At 44.2% G+C, this 6,364-nt stretch overlaps 1 pseudogene; it reads left to right on the plus strand.

Moving 5' to 3' along the window:
- Positions 1-359: 359 nt before the first annotated feature.
- LOC123166380 (peroxidase 5-like) lies at positions 360-1,623 on the plus strand (annotated as a pseudogene).
- Positions 1,624-6,364: the final 4,741 nt, after the last annotated feature.

Below are 6,364 nucleotides of genomic sequence, written 5' to 3' on the forward strand. Positions count from 1 at the left end.
CCATAACGGCGGGTTATCACTACGGGCCTTAAGCCGCCTCCGGGTCTTAAGCCCATTATTGATCCGCCATCCTCAAACTTGATACTGGGCTTCACGTGATGATCATTACAACGTAACCCGGCCCCTCCTGGGCGGGTGACTCTAATGGTCATATCCTCAACAGAAGGAATATGCAGATTGAGGATAATGGATCAAATTAACTGGTCCCCTGTTCTAAAAAAATTTAAAATGGTCGCCTGCGGTTAGTAATGCAAGTGACAGAAATGCCCTTCCAAGTTCTACCCAGCGTCCTATAAAAACCACACGCCACGAATAGGAGAGTATTATCCACGAAGCTGCAAAGCAACAGCGCACATCAGAAGCAGCAGCAGCCATGAAGCGCTGCTTCAGCCTCGCAGCGGCGCTGGCCGTCGTGACCCTGGCCGCGCTTCTCTCGTCGGGCGCCGTGGTCGCATGCATCGACGTGGGCTTCTACGACACGACCTGCCCGTCGGCCGAGACCCTGGTGCAGCAGACCGTGGCCGCCGCCTTCGGCAACGACTCCGGCGTCGCTCCGGCCATCATCCGCCTCCACTTCCACGACTGCTTCGTCAAGGTAAGCCAAGCTAGCCAGCACACCGCACGGCATGCATGCATGCACGCACGCACGCACAGCGTCCATATACTCACATGCACGGGCATTGTTGCAGGGGTGCGACGGCTCCGTGCTGATCGACTCGACGCCTGGCAACAAGGCGGAGAAGGACTCGGCGCCCAACTTCCCCAGCCTCCGCTTCTTCGACGTGGTGGACCGCGCCAAGGCGGCCCTCGAGGCGCAGTGCCCCGGCGTCGTCTCCTGCGCCGACGTCCTCGCCTTCGCGGCGCGGGACAGCGTCGTGCTGTCGGGCGGCCTCGGGTACCAGGTGCCCGCAGGGCGCCGGGACGGCCGTGTGTCCACCGAAGCGGACGCGCTCAACAACCTGCCCGGGCCGACGTCCACCGCCTCCGACCTGGTCGCCGGCTTCGCCGCCAAGAACCTCACCGTCGAGGACATCGTCGTCCTCTCCGGCGCCCACACCATCGGCGTCTCCCACTGCAGCAGCTTCACCGAGCGAATCTACAACTTCCCAACACAACCGACGGAGTAATGACTTGCATAATTCTTCAACAACACATCAAAACATGGAATTTTGAGCAGTCAACGGTCCTAATTATTTGTTACCATGCGTTAACAGATTGACCCGAAGCTGAGCAAGGCGTACGCGTTCTTGCTCAAGGGCATCTGCCCGCCGAACACCAACCCCGACGACGACGACGCTCATGGACCTCATCACGCCGGCGAGGTTCGACAACAAGTACTACGTGGGGCTGACCAACAACCTGGGCCTCTTCCAGTCGGACGCGGCGCTGCTGACCAACGCCACCATGAAGTCGCTGGTCGACTCCTTCGTGCGCAGCGAGGCGGCGTTCCGGACCAGGTTCGCCAGGTCCATGCTCAAGATGGGGCAAATCGAGGTGCTCTCCGGGACGCAGGGCGAGATCAGGCGCAACTGCAGGGTCATCAACCCCACCAACGTCACTAGTGCCGTCGCCGTTCACCATCATCTTCTCCCCGGAGGATCCAACCAGGTGGCTGCAAGCTGATTAGTCGGTGGTCATGTAGAGATATGTGTACGTGCAGTGTGCATGAGGTCGAGTGCTCTAGTGTGATGCAATAAATTATGTGATGTTTTGTCTGAACGTCTGTGCTACAATTTGCGAGCGTTTGAAATGAACCAGATCCAAAATGTTCCTATGAGAACTAAGCATATTCGGTTTCTCAAGTTATGTAAGGAAAAAAACATGTTTGTTTCTCTATCAAATTCTGTATTTGACCAAGACGCCGCAAACAACGGATCGATGCAGCTTGTCACCATCACCCTTACTTTTGTTTAATCCATCCGATTGACCCAATTTGCCTACTAATTAATACTCCCTCCATTCTAAAATAGATGACCCAACTTTATATTAAGTTTGTACTAAAGTTAGTATAAAGTTGAGTCATCTATTTTGAAACGGAGGGAGGGAGTACTCAGCAAGGTACCACATTTATTTTGTCTAGTCTAACCTACTATTTTCTTTACAGAACTGAACCCATCAACCATATATGTTAAATTATTATATATCGTCCTGAATGTTATGGTGACGCCAGTGCTGTTCCATTGACAGCATTTTGGCCACATCTGGCACAAGAAATCTCTATGTTTTCAACAAACAATTGATGTACTCGATGGCATTTACACGGGGTTATGGGATCAGTAAAAAGTAAACTACTAAACTGCAATTTCTTGCAGAAGCAGAATCGTAAAAATGTTCAGTTTCCTTCTTACTCATACTTCATATAAACACCTTGGCTACCAGAAAATTGCATCTCAAAACCACTGGTGGCTTCTTTGTTCAAAGTACTTTCGTAGGAATTTTGGTGAATTGGAATCCTTAGGGTTTTTTCCGGCGTCACTTGATTCGTATTTTTTCTTGTTGAAAAGGAGGATAGACCCCCGGCATCTGCATCTGGACGATGCATGCGGTCATTTTATTAATTATTCACAGAGACCATACAAAGTAATTGATACGTCTCCGTCGTATCTACTTTTTCAAACACTTTTGCCCTTGTTTTGGACTCTAACTTGCATGATTTGAATGGAACTAACCCGGACTGACGCTGTTTTCAGCAGAATTGCCATGGTGTTATTTATGTGCAGAAACAAAAGTTCTCAGAATGACCTGAAACTTCACGGAGATTATTTTTGGAAATAGTAAAAAATACTGGCGAAAGAATCAAGGCCAGGGGGCCCACACCCTTTCCACGAGGGTGGGGGCACGCCTGCCCCCCTGGGCGCGCCCCCTGCCTCATGGGCCCCCTGGAGCTCCACCGACCTCAACTCCAACTCCATATATTCGTGTTTGGGGAGAAAAAAAATCAGAGAGAAAGATTCATCGCGTTTTACGACACGGAGCCGCCGCCAAGCCCTAAACTCTCTCGGGAGGGCTGATCTGGAGCCCGTTCGGGGCTCCGGAGAGGGGAATCCGTCGCCATCGTCGTCATCAACCATCCTCCATCACCAATTTCATGATGCTCACCGCCGTGCGTGAGTAATTCCATCGTAGGCTTGCTGGACGGTGATGGGTTGGATGAGATTTATCATGTAATCGAGTTAGTTTTATTAGGGTTTGATCCCTAGTATCCACTATGTTCTGAGATTGATGTTGCTATGACTTTGCTATGCTTAATGCTTGTCACTAGGGCCCGAGTGCCATGATTTCAGATCTGAACCTATTATGTTTTCATGAATATATGTGAGTTCTTGATCCTATCTTGCAAGTCTATAGTCACCTACTATGTGTTATGATCCGGCAACCCCGAAGTGACAATAATCAGGACCACTCCTCGTGATGACCGTCGTTTGAGGAGTTCATGTATTCACTATGTGTTAATGCTTAGGTCCGGTACTCTATTAAAAGGAGGCCTTAATATCCCTTAGTTTCCAATAGGACCCCGCTGCCACGGGAGGGTAGGACAAAAGATGTCATGCAAATTCTTTTCCATAAGCACGTATGACTATATTCGGAATACATGCCTATATTACATTGATGAATTGGAGCTAATTCTGTGTCATCCTATGTTATGACTGTTACATGATGAACCGCATCCGACATAATTCTCCATCACCGATCCAATGCCTACGAGCTTTTCACATATTGTTCTTCGCTTATTTACTTTTCTGTTGCTACTGTTACAATTACTACAAAACCCAAAAATATTACTTTTGCTACCGTTACCGTTACTTCCATATTACTTTGCTACTAAATATTTTGCTGCAGATACTAAGTTATCCAGGTGTGGTTGAATTGACAACTCAATTGCTAATACTTGAGAATATTCTTTGACTCCCCTTGTGTCGAATCAATAAATTTGGGTTGAATACTCTACCCTCGAAAACTGTTGCGATCCCCTATACTTGTGGGTTATCAAGACTATTTTCTGGTGCCGTTGCCGGGGAACATAGCTCTATTCTTTGAGTCACTTGGGATTTATATCTGCTGGTCACTATGAAGAACTTGAAAGAGGAGAAAACAAAATTTATCCCTCAACTACGAGGGGAGGTAAGGAACTGCCATCTAGCTCTGCACTTGATTCACCTTCTATTTTGAGTAAACTTGCGACACCTAAACCTACTGCTGCTATTAATTCTGATATGTCGCATGTTATTGATGATGCCACTTCTGCTATGCATGATACTTATGATGAAACTACTTCTATGCTTGATAGTACTGTGGCACTTGGTGAATTTCTTGATGAACAACTTGCTAGGGCTAGAGAGAATGAGATTATTGAAACTGATAATATTGATGAAAGTGATGATGAAGACTCTCCCCCTAAATATGAATTGCCTGTTATGCCTGAGGGCTATGTTATGGATGAAGAAACTGCTAAAGACTTTCTTGCTTGCAATGATATAAGTGATCTTAAGAAATTATTAGCTAAGCTGAAACAAAAAACTCTGAATGCTAGAATGAAATATGATCCTGCTTATGCTACTTCACCTATCTTTGTTATTGATAAGGATTATGAATTCTCTATTGATCCTGATATAATTACTTTGGTTGAATCTGATCCTTTCTATGGCTATGAATCTGAAACTGTTGTGGCACATCTTACTAAATTAAATGATATAGCCACCCTGTTCACTAATGATGAGAAAACTCGCTACTATTATATCCTTAAAATATTTCCGTTCTCATTAAAGGGTGGTGCTAAGATATGGTTTAATTCTCTTGATCCTGGTTGTGTGCGTAGTCCCCAGGATATGATTTATTACTTCTCTGCTAAATATTTCCCTGCTCATAAGAAACAAGATGCTTTAAGGGATATATATATAATTTTGTGCAAATTGAAGAAGAGAGTCTCCCACAAGCTTGAGGGAGGCTTCTCCAGTTACTTAATGCTTTGCCTGATCATCCTCTCAAGAAAAATGAAATACTTGATATCTTTTATAATGGACTAACCGATGCTTCCAGAGACCACCTGGATAGTTGTGCTGGTTCTGTTTTCAGGGAAAGAACACCAGATGAAGCTGAAATTCTATTGAATACTATGTTGACTAATGAAAATAATTGGACACTTCCTGAGCCAACTCCTAAGCCAACTCCGAAGAAAAGGGGTGTTCTATTTCTCAGTCCTGAAGATATGCAAGAGGCAAAGAAATCTATGAAAGAAAAAGGTATTAAAGCTGAAGATGTTAAGAATTTACCTCCTGTTGAAGAAATATATGGTCTTAATTCATCACCTATTGAACAAACACATGGTCTTGATAACCCGACACAGGTAGTAAAGGTAAATTCTCTCTATAGATTTGATGAAGGTGATATTCCTCGTTATAAGTCTGCTAGCCAATGCTTAGATGAGTTTGATAATTTTATTGTTAAACAAGAAAACTTCAACGCTTATGTCAGTAGACAATTGAAACATAATTCCGATATGCTTGAACACTTGAGTGATTATATGTCTAGAGTTAAGGGTGAACTTAAACTCATTAGTAAACATGCTTCTATGGTTACCACTCAAGTAGAACAAGTACTTAAAGCTTAGAATGATCTGCTCAATGAATTGAATAGTAAGAATAATGACTATGTTGTTAGAGTTATGACTAGAGGGGGTAAAATGACTCAGGAACCTTTGTATCCTGAGGGCCACCCTAAGAGAATTGAGCAGGATTCTCAGCGAAATAATTTAGATGCACCTAGTCCTTCTAAAAAGAAGAAAAAGAAAAATGATAGGACTTTGCATGCTTCTAGTGAACCTCTTATAGACACACCTGAGAATCCAAACGATATTTCTATTTCTGATGTTGAAACACAATCTGGTAATGAACATGAACCTAATGATAATGATAATAATGATGTTCATATTGATGCTCAACCTAGTAATGACAATGATGTAGAAATTGAACCTGCTGTTGATCTTGATAACCCACAATCAAAGAATCAACGTTATGATAAGAGAGACTTTGTTGCTAGGAAGCACGGTAAAGAAAGAGACCCATGGGTTCAGAAACCCATGCCTTTTCCTCCCAAACCATCCAAGAAAAAAGATGATGAGGATTTTGAGCGTTTTGCTGAAATGATTAGACCTATCTTTTTGCGTATGCGTTTTACTGATATGCTTAAAATGAATCCTTATGCTAAGTATATGAAGGATATTGTTACAAATAAAAGAAAGATACCGGAAGCTGAGATTTCTACCATGCTTGCTAATTATACTTTTAAGGGTGGAATACCAAAGAAGTTAGGAGATCCAGGAATACCCACTATACCTTGCTCCATTAAAAGAAACTATGTTAAAACT

This window comes from Triticum aestivum, chromosome 1D (genome assembly GCF_018294505.1).
Source record: "Triticum aestivum cultivar Chinese Spring chromosome 1D, IWGSC CS RefSeq v2.1, whole genome shotgun sequence".
NCBI classification, from domain to species: Eukaryota; Viridiplantae; Streptophyta; class Magnoliopsida; order Poales; family Poaceae; genus Triticum; species Triticum aestivum.